The sequence below is a fragment of the Oxyura jamaicensis genome, chromosome 1, assembly GCF_011077185.1.
Source record: "Oxyura jamaicensis isolate SHBP4307 breed ruddy duck chromosome 1, BPBGC_Ojam_1.0, whole genome shotgun sequence".
Lineage (NCBI taxonomy): Eukaryota > Metazoa > Chordata > Aves > Anseriformes > Anatidae > Oxyura > Oxyura jamaicensis.
This window is the reverse complement of record NC_048893.1, coordinates 164,283,091-164,296,679: the sequence shown is the minus strand read 5'-3', so window position 1 is coordinate 164,296,679 and position 13,589 is coordinate 164,283,091. Positions and strand designations below refer to the sequence as shown.

Here is a 13,589-nt window from a genome sequence, read left to right as displayed (position 1 = left end):
TTTATTAATTAAGAATTAACAAATAAGAATAAAATTAATGCCAGTCAACATGGCTTAATGAAGGTCTTGTCAAACAAACAATTTCATTCTTTGAGAAGACTGTTTGCTTCGCTGAATAACCAGTCAATAATGTGAAAGCCTTAGATTTCTGTAACTTGTTTGACTTTGTAAACTGCTTCATCAGTTTTCCTTATGAAAACTTTCCTTAAGAAAATAAATGACAACTACAGAGAATGGAAACCTTCACAGGATAATAATGTTGGATATATATGGATAATTTTATCTAGTGAAGAAAGAGGACAAAAGTGAAGTATGAAAGCTGAAGTAGAAAAAAATAAGAGACAAGTTTTTAACTAGAATGGTTTAAAATCAACAATTCAAAGGAACTGATGAATTCTCACGGTATCTTCAGTTAAGCTTAGAAGGCTCTGGTAAATATGATAGATCTAAACAGTATTTGTTACAATACAGTGAGCTCAGGAACCCCACAAGGATATTCAGCATTCTACGAATCTGCAGTCGCAAATAAGTATTATTCTGGAAATCTTAGGCTAAATTCTATCCTACTCATAAATCAGTGTGTTTCTATTTATTTATTTATTTATTTATTTATTTTGCTCCATTTCACATAATTTGAACTCCTTATAAAGTCAGAAAACGGTAGATTATTAAAGTTTCAGAGAATGGGTTTATCTTTTTTCCTGTAGAAAAAAATAATTTAAGTTAAAAAAAAGTTGTTTTTTTTTTTTTAAAAAAAAACAAAGCTTCCTTTTTTTAAGTAGAACTGTTTTTTTCTACTTCAGAACAGACATTAATTCAAAGGTAAATTTGTATGCCTATATATATTATTTATATAAAACAGTTTAAAACTATATTTATTAACAAGCTTGAACAACTCATCCTGATATTCACAGTAACTTATTCCTGTACTTTCTTTTTAAAATAGAAAAGTACTTTAAAAAACCTACTAACCATTACTGAAACATTGCTATTTATAAAGTGTGAATCAAGTCTTTTTCTGTAGAATCTTCAGTGATCTCATTCCCCAATTTCTTATGGTCTGAGCAGTCTTCTTGAAAAATTATTTTAGTTCAATATTGTTTCATCTTTAGTTTTACCAGAACATTAAAACATATATTTAATTTTATTTATGATGTATATAGCTCAATATCTCATATCAGAAAGCAAGCAGCAGGAAACATGTAAGATATGTTTGTGATTGCACAGAAAAACAGTAGACAACAATATTGTGCAGTTGTTGGTTTTTTTCTTCTTACCCTAATCATAGAATCATCTATCTTGGATAAGAATCATAGAATCATCTATCTTGGATAAGGTAGATCATCAAGATCAAGATCATCAAGTCCAACCATCAACCTGACCTACTAAATACCAACACTAAACTTTGTCCCTTAGTGCCACATCTACAAGTCTCTTGAATACCTCTGGAGTGGGGACTCCACCACTTTCCTGGGCAACCTGTTCCAATGCATGGCAACTCTCTCTGTGAAGAAATTCTTCTTAATGTCCAATCTAAACCTTCCCTGATGCAACTTGACAACACTTCCTTGCATCCAATCACTTGTCACCTGAGAAAAGAGACCAACACCCTCATCACTGCAACCTCCTTTCAGGTAGTTGTAGAGTTCAACAACTCTCTGAGATCTGTAGATCGCAGTTCCCTCAGCCTCGTAACATCTTGTTTTCTATTCCCTTCAGCTTCATTGCTCATCTCTGCACACGCTCAAGCAGCTCAATATCATTCTTGTAGTGAGAGGCCCAAAACTGAACACACCGCTGAGACCAAAGTGTGGTCTCATAATTGCCACCTAGAAGGGGACAATGATTTCCTTGGTTCTGTTGGCCACACTACTTCTGATACCAATCAGAATGCCACTGGCCTTCTTGTCCACCTGGGCACACTGCTGGCTCATGATCAGTTGGCTGTTGACCAGCTCATCCAGGTCCTTCTCTACTGAGGAACTTTCCAGCCTCTCTTCACCAAGCCTATACTGCTGCATGGGGCTGTTCTTAACCAAGTGCAGGACCCAGCACTTACCCTTGTTGAATGTCATGCAATTGGACACAGCCACATCCATCAAGGCTACCCAGATCTCTTTGCAAAGCCTTCCTATCCTCGAGCAGACTGACAGTCCAGCTAACTCAGTATCATCTGTAAACTTACTACAATTGCACTTGATCCACTCATCCAAATCACTGAAAAAATTTGAACAACACTGGCCCTAAGACTAACCCATGGGGGATGCCACTGATGACTGGTTGCCAACTGGATTTAATTCCATTCACCATGACTCTTGAGTCCAGCCATCCAGCCTGTTCTTCGTCTAGTGAACCATATACCTTTCCAAGCCATGAACAGCCATTTTATTCAGAAAAATACTGTTGTTGATGGTGTCAAACATTTTCCTAAAATCAAGGTAAACAACATCTTGAGTTTTCCCCTCATCTACTAAGCAGGTCATCTTGTCATAGAAGATCAGGTTAGTTAGGCAGAACCTGCTTTTCATAAACCCATGCTGGGTGCTAGTGATCACTCAATTTTCCCTAAAAGTCATAAATATCCCCAGATTATGAACAACGAAGATTAAATCATCCAAAAAATATTTGCTACAGTTTATTATAACAGTGCCACAGCAAGCATTATATGGAAAATAGTCTTCACTGACTTCTCTGATGAGAACTTTGCTGGGTTTATGCATGTAAAACCCTGTAAGATGAAAAACTTCTTCAGATTTTTTTTCCAATGTCTATTACTTTGCATTTGCCACTTGCTATTGTGTTATCAATTCAACTGTTTTTCAAAGCTCATGAGAATATTCTCTTAACTTCCCTGATCTTACTGAATAACATCTACATATTTTGCTATCCTGTTCATTTCCATTTCCATGGAAGCTAATCTTACACTGACAAAGGGCAGTGTTGCAACTTTATTTTATAACAAAATAAAAATGATGATTTGGTGTGAGATTTATGTCCTGCTCCTCTAAATATATATATATATATAAATATAGTTACTGCTACACAAAGGAATCAGAAAGTTTAATTTGCTTTAAAAAAATTATGTGGTGCAGTAACAAATTGCCTATTTGTTTTTGCCAGTTTGCATTGCTTCTGTAATAGGAAAAATTACTGTCAAAACTGTAGATTAATTATTATTTCAATTCTTTCAAAAAGTAATCATCTCTGTTGTTGTCTTATAGCATGTACAAACTTGCTATGAGTTTTCACATTTAAGGTTTCTTCTATACAGAATATCAAATGCAGTGGTACCCGTACATTTGCTCCATAACAACCGACCCGTTATGGCTCCTTGTGTTTTAAAATATTAGTCAGATTCTGCAAGATCAAATTTCATTCTGTTTTGATAATAGTTATGGCTGTATTACATGTGAGGGCTAATAATTATTTTGCATTACTTAAATATACTGACGTTCAAAGTACAGTAAGCTAATAAGCAAATATAAAATAACCAAGGTGCTGCATTCCATGAAAGTAGTATCATGCTTGTTTTAAATGGTTTGTGTCCTTTTAAAATTTTACTTTGAAGATATTTGAGAAGCAAAATTGCAAAATGGAACAGATTGAGAAACCTGTATTCACAGCTGGTACCAACTAACTCTGATGACACATCCATGAGAATTAATGGATGCAGATGCATTTGCAAAGAATGTAAACCATATGGAGAGACTGAGAAAGAATTACACAAGAAACATTAAAGATCTGGAAAACCTGCTGGAAAATCAATGAGAGATGTAGGCTTTATCAACACATTATTTCCCATGATAGTGTGTATCCACATAAAGAGATTTTATGATTTCTGCTACACAACATCTAATGGCTGGAAATAGTTACCTGTTAAATTCAGGCTAAGGATAATATTCCATATTTTAACCAGTGAGGATATATGGGATTTTTGGAATTGTGAACACAACAATGTGATAGTTTCTGTGTTGCTTGAAGTTTTCATATCTACACTGATAGGATTTAGAAAGACATGTTCAAAGTCTTTGAGAAGGCAGAAATGACTGAGTGAAATCAGCGGTTCTCTTACAGAAAATCTACTGACAGACTCGCAGTCTACTGTTATCTACAGCAGTAGGTTCAAGCCGTAAAATATATTATCCAGTATAAACCTGCTAAATTTGGGCATGAATATCACAGTCTCTGACTGTTGGACTAGATGGTCTTTTCCAACCTGAATGATTCTATGATGACTCTATGTTATGGGGAATAAGGAGAAACTTCTGAAGGCTGGCCTAGACAAACCTGTCAAACTGGTAATTGCAGGAGAACTACTGATGAAAGAAATATAGATACAGCACATAAATTAATAAATCATGTCCTAGTGAGATAGTTTGCAGGACAGTCATCTCCATGGGAAAAACAGCTAGATCTCTGCAATGCATCTAACTGCATGATAGTTTTTCTTTCATGTTGTTTAACAGCAAATCCACTGTTTCTCTTTTACCCTTCATGCATGCACCCTCTTTCCCACTGGCTGGCAAATAATTCTCTTTATATTCCATCCATTCTTTGTCTATTACTGAACACAGATTACATACCAGAGGCATTTTGGTGTAGGGGGCACAGAATGTCACCTACGAAGTACTCATTACTATTCAAATATGCCAGATACCTTTTGGTGATTTTGTCTGTCAAATAACACTGGCAAATAAAAACAAACTGTTTGGCTACTTGTTCTTGGTTTCCTGATCATTCATACCTCTTTCCAAAGAGCCAAGGCAAAATTATTTAGTTTGTTGGAGCAAACTAAATAATTTTCTCCATGGGAAAGCCAAACAAACAAATGAATTAATTATTAAAATAAAAATAATGCTATTTTGTGAATAGTTTACTCCAGAAACAACTCTTTAATATGTGTCAATGAGACTATGCCAGATCAGTTCTCTCAGTCCTCCAAAGATGATTCTCGTAGGCCTACAGTTCTCATTGCAAATATAACTGCACATCATACATTAGAATTTGCAGAAGCTACCTTCAACACCATACCATAAAACAGTTTTCTGTTAGTTTTTTGCAATCCCTGCACAGTATTTCAAGCTCTTTGGACCATAATAATAATAACAGTAAAAAAAAAGCACAACTAGACAAGTATCAAAATAATAGAATAATATGAATTTGATTATTTTGCTGGACTCAGATCACAGTGGAGACCCTCACTTATTAGTCTGTGATGAGCATTCTTCCTTTTTCTTACTTGCATAGCTCTGTATTGTACGAAATTACAAACATTCAAGGAGCCATACTTAGTGACCATAGTTATCAGTGTCCTCTCACTTTTTCTCTATTCCATTTTGTAATAACATGACCCATAATAAGGATAGTTCCTGCAGAAAAATATGAGGAGATCTATCCCAGAGCTTTACAGCCACCCTGAAAGGGAGGAGATCACATCTTCACTGCAGCCCTTTCCTGACTTTGGAATCTATATAACCATCTCACTGCCCAGCTAATGAAGTTAATTGATAATATAGGCAAACTTAGTGACTCACAGAGGCAACTCCAATGCTTTCAAATAATAAAATTGTACTTATATCCCACATGTCTGTGTTAGTCAAAGAAAATAAAAAATGCTCACCTTGCAATACTGGTAAATTAAGTACACTTGAGATTGTAAAACATTCTGGGACTAGACAAGGTCATAGAAGAATAGAATCACTGCAGTTGGAGAAGACCTCTCCAACTGTCCCCCTGCCACCAATATTATCCACTAAACCATGTTCCCAAATACCACATCCAACCTTTCCTTAAGCACCCCCAGGGATGGTGACTCCATCACCTCCCTGGGCAAACCATTCTGATGCCTAACCACGCTTTCTGAGAAGAAAATTCTTCTTATTTCCAACTTGAACCTCGCCTAGAGCAATTTGAGGAGTGCAATTCCCTACTGTCCTATCACTAGTTATCTGCGAGAAGAGTACAACCTCTATCTCTCCATACCTTCCTTTCAGGTAGTTGATCATGTTTGCAAAAAAAATTGCCATCAGCCTTTTTTAAATCTTTTTTTTTTTTTTTTTTAATTATGCTTTTGGTCATGCATTCTGAATAATTACTCTCAAAATATTGCTTTCTCAACTGTTGCAGAATGTGCTGAATGTAACAATGTACAGATTTTGGTTATTAATGTGATAGGAATCTATAAATACCTAGAACTTTTAAAATTAGAGTTGAGAGAAAAATTGTAATTGCCTAATTTATGCCTTCATTCCTTTAAACAACTAATAACGTCCTTTATGAGACATCTATAAAATACATGGCTTCAAACACAATAAAAATATTTTTTTTGAAAAAATAAATTTTAATCAAATCAAATAAAGTTGTAAGGCTCCTGCTTTTGTGATGTAGTGCCAACTAAAAGCTTTCATTTCCTCTTCCCTATTAAGAATTCCTAAAAAAAAATCTCAATATTGTACATATAGCTTTTGAGGTGGAAAAAAATATTTCTTCTTATATATTTGAGACACCCATGTCTGTGTGACTGAAAAGGCAGCCAAAAATAACAAGCAGAACTCATTGCATATATAAGCAGACAAATTGCTACCAGTCAGTTTTGGTTTTGTTTTTAATAGAAATGCAGTTGGATTTATTATTATTAATATTCTTCTTATTATTCCCTTTCTAGGTACTCACACTATACAGTTCTTTTGCTTGCCCTTTTTTTGTTGTTCTTTTTTTTAATTATTACAATTATTATGAAGACATTAATAACTTATATTGAAAAGTGGAGACATGAAAATCTAAAATTAAAAAATATAGAATTTTGTATTTTACATAAGCTATGCTATGGAAACCTATTAATTTACTCAATCAGTATTTACTCAGAGGTCTGTCTATTGCCTTAGACTGCAAAACACTCTCCCTGACTCACACTTTCTGAAACTGAAGTTGATGATGCTAATTCTCTTTTGCTGATTTCTATTAAGTGGAGAAGTATCCAGAAAGAGGGCAGCTATGACATTCACTCTCCTGCCTGCCACAATAGTGGTAGAAAATAGAAGAAATATTCACGGTAATATGTTTGCTTTTCTGGTTAAAGAAAAAAAAAAAAAAAAGAAAGAAAAAAAGAAGAAGAAAAAAGATTAAAAAAAAAAGAAGATCAAGAAGTTACATTTTGAAAGCCTGGACTAAGTAGGCAAATGTTCTTTTCTCCTATGTGCAGCAGCAGCTAACTCATTATCAGCCACTTTCACAATTTCAGCTTACTTTTCAATACAAAAATCATATGGGAATATTAAAATCATACCAATTTAATCTTAAAAAGAGTGTTCTGAAAAATGAAAAGAACATTAAAAGACACACTGAAAGAAATCTGTGTTTTCTCCCTAAACCTCCCTGCTTCTTCTCTTGCCACCATCATCCTTTCCACTCCTTTTATTTTAGCTCCCTTCTCTCATCTTTCTGTCATCTGTATCAGCTAAGGGATCTATCCACCCATTTTTGGAGAATGGTGCATTGCTTTGTAAGATCCAAAATTAATTCTGTGAGAATTAAACTGTAATACTGAAAAAAAAAAATCAACATCTAATCTTCTTTTAAATTGATGAATTGGTTTTGATTTCAAATGTTGCAAGTAGGCCACGGGGCCCCTCAAATTTTGCAAAGTCAGCTTCACAGATTTAGTAAGACATATTATTTTGATTTGTTTCCTACTTTATCGTAAGTATAGAAAAATGAAAATTATAAATAAATCTCAAAGATTGTTAAATGAGATGACTCTTTTTAATCATAGTATGGAACTGCTTAAATAAAATCATGAGTGAAATGAAGTAATGCAGAAATGGAAATCCTGATACCGTTGATGACATTCATTAAATAAAAAGGAATTGGTTCATTGCATCAGCAGCAGCTGAATGTAGATTCAACTGTTTTCTTAGTAATGGAATAGTTATTTAAGCATGGATGATAAGCCTGTGCTACAAGCCCTAAGGATTTATAAAATATGTTAACCAATTGTCTTAATCAAACAACTGCTGTAGTTATTTAAATATGGTGTTAAAACTGACAAAAATATAATCATTTGGCAGTGTTCTGTTCTGTGTTGTATTGTCTTATGATCCAGCATCAGGCTTATAAGAAAACTGACTGAAGCCTGAGAAACAAGATGTTTGATGGGCTGGAATCTTGTTCCCATTGTCCTATTGTAGTTTCAGACTCCCAGATCCACTTGAAGTAGATCTGTTACAGAGTGGTTGAAGTTGGCAGGCATATCTGGAGATTGCCTGGACCATGCTGCTCAAAGCATAGTCACCTAGAGCCAGTTGCCCAAAGCCATGTCCAGAAGGCATGGTTTGAATATCTCCAAAAAATACTTCTACAGCCTCTCTGGGAAGCCTGTGCCAGTATACAAGTATATATTTTTGCAGTAAAACAAAAAAACACCTTATATTTAGATTGTACTTCCTGTATTTCACATTCTATTTCACTCAATACCACTGAGGACACCCTGTCTTCATTTTCTTTAGTCCCTTCCATCAAGTATTTTTGTACATTGATAAGAACCCCATGAGCCTTCTCCAGGCTAAACAGCCTGAGCTCCCTCAGACTCTCCTTGCATGTGGGATGCTCTAGCTTCTTAATCATTTTAGTGGCCCTTCAATGAATTCACTCCAGTATGTCCATATCTCTTTTGTACTGGGGAGACTAGAATTGGTCACAGTACGCCAGGTGTGTCTCACCAGTGATAAGCAGTAGGAGAAGATGGTCTCCCTTATTCTGTTGACTACACTCTTCCCAAAGCATCACAGAATACTGTTGAAATTCTTTGTTGTAAGCACACATTGCTGGTAACTCATGCAACTCATCGACTATCAGGCCCCCAGGGGCTTCTCTGCAGAATTACTTTCCAGCCAATCACTCCCCATCCTGTACTGATGCATGGAATTATTCTTCCCCAAGTGCAGGACAGTATTTCTCTTTGTTGTACTTCATTAAAATTCTATCAGCCCATTTGTCCAGCCTGTTGAGGTCTCTGATGGCTAAACAACCATTTGGTCTATCAGCCAACCACTTCTTACAGCTGTGTGGCATCTGCAAACTTGTTAAGAGTATACTCACCTCCACCAGTGAAGAACCTTTCTTCCCTGTCCCTAGCTTGAGCTAGAGGCCCCGGGCACCCCTGCTGCTCCAGGCCTGTGAAGCTTCATCTGCTTTTGGGGTTGAGTCTTCTGATGTACTAGGGTAGTGATCCAATGGCTGCTGGGGACTGTGCCTCACGGCACAGTGCCACCATTGCAGAGACCATGCACTTTGTCCTCAGCAGAATTTATGACTTTTGTGGAAGCTTCTTCACAAACTGCTGCATCTGTTGTCTGCGGTGTACTTGCATGTGTGGAAGCACGATACTCTGTGTGCTGTGTGTGGAGGCACTGGCCAGTAGGGGGCTCATCTCATGAGAGGGCTCCATGAGAGTTGGGTGAAATCAGCTGACCACAAAGCCAGTTCAAAACAGCAGGAAGCAGCATATGATCCACCCTTAGGGAGTGCCGAAAAGCACTCCAGACAGGGCAGTTTGCATGGCAGCGGAATGGCTCGTGAGAAGGGCAGTGCACTCTATCACGTTTCATAGGCAGCCTGCCTTACCTGCCTGCTCTCCTCACCATTTATGAAAGGAAACAGTGTTATTTTTTAGCTAAATGAGATCTAAAAATGAATATCATCCAGAGTGCAATGGCACGCACTTTTCCTTCAATTACCTTCACAAACCTATCTAACAAAATACCTATTATGTTTAACTAGATGCTGAGATCTGTACAGTTTCAATTATTTATACTTGAAGATTGGAATGGGATTTTTAGATTGCTTTTCTGTGATGTTATAAAATAAAGGAGCACAGCCTATCTTATTTCTAGCTTTGTCTTTCTGTATCTGCATGATAGACCTAATGCATTTAAACCCTGTGAAATTTTAAAAGTGGCATTTTTATAGAATAATGGGAACTATAATTTCATACTGATACTTACTTTTGGATACAAATTAGCAAATAAATAATTTCTGCTGTGTACTGTGTTCTCTGCATTTGTATTTTTGCATAGACAAAATTTTAACTGGGAAGGATAAACTTGTATCCAACAACTATATATTTTTTAATAAGGAAATTACCTTTTAGGAAGAGGACAGACTTATTGTTTTATCATGAAATTGAAAGCGATGAGAGAAATAAATCAGTGACTTGTAATCCAAGAATGAAACTTGATTAAGTAACACCCACACTTTACTCCACCTCTTTAAGATCTGACTTTATTTAGTTTCCAGGTAGCTCTAAATTTCTACTAATCTCCTTTCTCACCCAGATCCACAGAAATAGACAATTATATACTCATTCTGGCTAATCTTGCTGCTTTGTCTGATTCTATTCTTGCCCTTTTAAAAATTTAAACCACTTTTCTTCCATGCGAGTGGTCTCAAAATAAAGAAAAATAATGTCAGTAAAGTCTATCTTGCTTTAAATTATGCATCAGTTAATTAAACCCGAAATTTAATTTTCACAACCATAGTTTTTACTGGGTGTGAAATAGCATTATAGTTCTTGGGATATTGCATATAGGACAGCCATAGGCAAAACTGGGAATTTAGGATGTGATACATTGAAGAATTAGACCTGACCTACCTTCCTCAGTGAATATTCAATGACATGTAGAAAATACCTCTCCCTATCTTTATTCAGAGGCTGGTATCAAGGCTGATTAAAAGAGTTATGAAAATACCCTTGCCCTCTAGGGCCAGACAATATTACACTGACATGTTAATATAATGCACATTTATAGAGGTAAAGATCTGCCTGCCACCTCTTTATTTACATTTTGTTTTGTAGATGAGATAAGAGATTCTCAACCCTGCCACATTATTATCTTGAGAACCTGACTCAGAAATTATTTTAAGTGTTGCAATTATGGTATGTAGCTCTTCAGTGAATTGGGTCATGATATGCTCCTTACTAAGGGTGCAAAGTACAATGACAAGGTACTTTATAATTCAGAAAAAAAAAAATAAAAAATCCCTGTAATGCTCCTGATGATTAAGAGGAAAAAAAAAAAAAAAAAAAAAAAAAGGCAAAAATCTAATATACATGCAAATCAATACTGCAGAGAAAATGCTTTAAAGGCTCAAATCTGTCAACAAAGAGTAAAAGCTAGAATTAGATATTTCTCTTGATATTTCAACATTCAAAAATAACAATAATTTAATGACATAGAGGTACATGGTGCTGTTCAACACTGAATAAAAGAAAGATTCTCAAATTAACCTTTAAATAGCTGCTTCTTGAATGGCAAGCATTATAGCTGTGTCAGAGCATAATGAGAGCCTCTTGAGAAACTATTCCACTCTGCTTAATTCTTAGAAGGTTATAGTTTTTGAGGATTCAAGATTTTTATTTATTTTCTTATATGTGGCAATGCACAATTTGAACATACCACACACTGAGCAAGATGACACACATCCATCATAGTAGTGCCTTGTGAGATGCAGTTATAGCTGAAGAAATTTACCATTGCAGAAAAGCAAGATCTTTCCAACATGATCCTGACTCAAAGAACTCTTTTGGTGTCCATGACATGAGTCTTTCTACTTGGGCAGTTCCATTTTCCATTTCAGTCATACTGTTCACAATCAATCCTAGTAAATAATCTTATGAAACTGTTTATTTTGTTTCACAAATAACAAGGCAGTGGACATTTTATTTATACTCATGAAGCACATATTTTATATACAAATGTGTTCTTCATGACTAAAGTATTGTGTTCATGACTGCCAATTTGTAAAAGTCCCAAAGCACTTCAGACTCCCTTGACAATCAGAATGTACTGCAGATTTGGCATGTATCAAACTCACAGTTCTGACAATTTAATCTTGATTTGAACAGACATCATGGTCATTTGCTCAGAGTATCTAAATATCCAACAGTTGAGTGTCATATATCTAGAAATATGGAATGTCATCACCTAATAGAGCAGAACTCAATCAGTAGTATACATGTAGGGTTGTATGAAGGCCTGTACTATTTTCAAGTTGATTATTGGGTTTGACTGCTTGGAAAACAAAACAAAACAAAACAAAACAAAACAACAACAGATGCCTAGATCTGAAATTTCCTTTATACAGTGTTCTACTTTGGGGCTGAAAATCATGATTATATCTTTCAAGAATTCTTTTATTTGTTAATAGTTAGTGTCGTTAAAGAACTTTCTTTGCAAATTAATTATTTGCAAATAATTTCGGTTTTGTCATACCAACAGGCTAAGAGATCGCTCTCTTGACTTTAATGAAAATATAATTCTCTGCTTGTTACTGACAGTGGTTTCTTCCTGATTTTCTCTCTCTGGCCTTCTGTCCATTAGGACACCAGAGGTTCATATCTGCCTGCATATCTATAATGAAATCTCAGATTCTTATTCATCTGTCTATTGACCTCCTGTTTTTTTGTCTTCTCATAGTGGTTTGTTCCACACTCAACATACTGAAAAAAATTGAATTACTTTGCTATAAAACTTTTTTTTTTTTCTTAAATAGCACACATATTTTTCTTTATCTTTTAATGAAAGATGTAATTTTGCCCTTTTTCCTCCTCAGTAGCTCAGAAATGATGGTACATAAAAAGATGCAATCTTGCAAAGCAGTGGAAAAAAGAAGAAAAAGGATCTCTTTATTCTCCACATTTTTTACTGTTTATTTTATAGTTACCATGTAACTGTTAAAGCTGTATCAGGCTTTTATTTATCCTGCTTTAATGCTTTCTCCTTTGCATTGAATGCCTTTTTGATAAATTATAACTATATAGAAAAACACTTAGGGTTTCAGCACTATCTAAAATAACTTGCTTGCCACAGCAGAAGGTTTTTTTCATTTGTTTGTTTGTTTTTAATGGAAGATGTGAGTTACGCTCTGACTGACTTGAAAGTTATCCTTCGGTTTAGGTCTGAAGACCAATGTCATTCATCTTTAGATTTCCAGCACTGAACAACAATAATTTACAGCTAAATGTTTTATGAAAAAGGTAAAACTCAAGACAGCCTGTACACTGTCTAAATGTTTTTACTACATTCCTATGTTCCAACATTGCTGTTTCTCTGGCCAACTCTCCTCATGAATCCTCATGAATCCTAGCCTATGTTTTCCTAGTTAGCATGTTTAAACAATGCATGTTAGAAACACCCACTCTTCAGCAGCTGTGTTTCCAAACAAAGCTTATTTCCCATAAAATGAAGTAAGGTGATCATCCTCTATATTCACCTCATAAACTGCATCTTTAATGTGCATAATTTCTATTCCACTCAACTATTCATTATAAACCTGTAGTACCAACTTCCTTGTTACATTCAGCTTGTCCTTCACATGTTTCAAGGTGATTTATGTATTACTTTGCTATATTAGGGATCCACCAAGGTGTTTAGGATGTGAAACGTTTTCTTCTGATATTTGTACTAAAGGCACATTTAAAAAATCTGATTACATTTTAGACAATATATATATATATATTAGAAGTGACTGAGATTTTAAAAAGACAGGAGAGAGGAGGGGAGGAGAGGAGAGGAGAGGAGAGGAGAGGAGAG

At 35.3% G+C, this 13,589-nt stretch overlaps 1 protein-coding gene across 1 annotated transcript in view; it reads right to left on the bottom strand.

Moving 5' to 3' along the window:
* KLHL1 (kelch like family member 1) overlaps positions 1-13,589 on the bottom strand; it is a 246,902-nt gene that overhangs the window by 25,914 nt on the left and 207,399 nt on the right. The gene's annotated exons all lie outside the window — the stretch shown is intronic.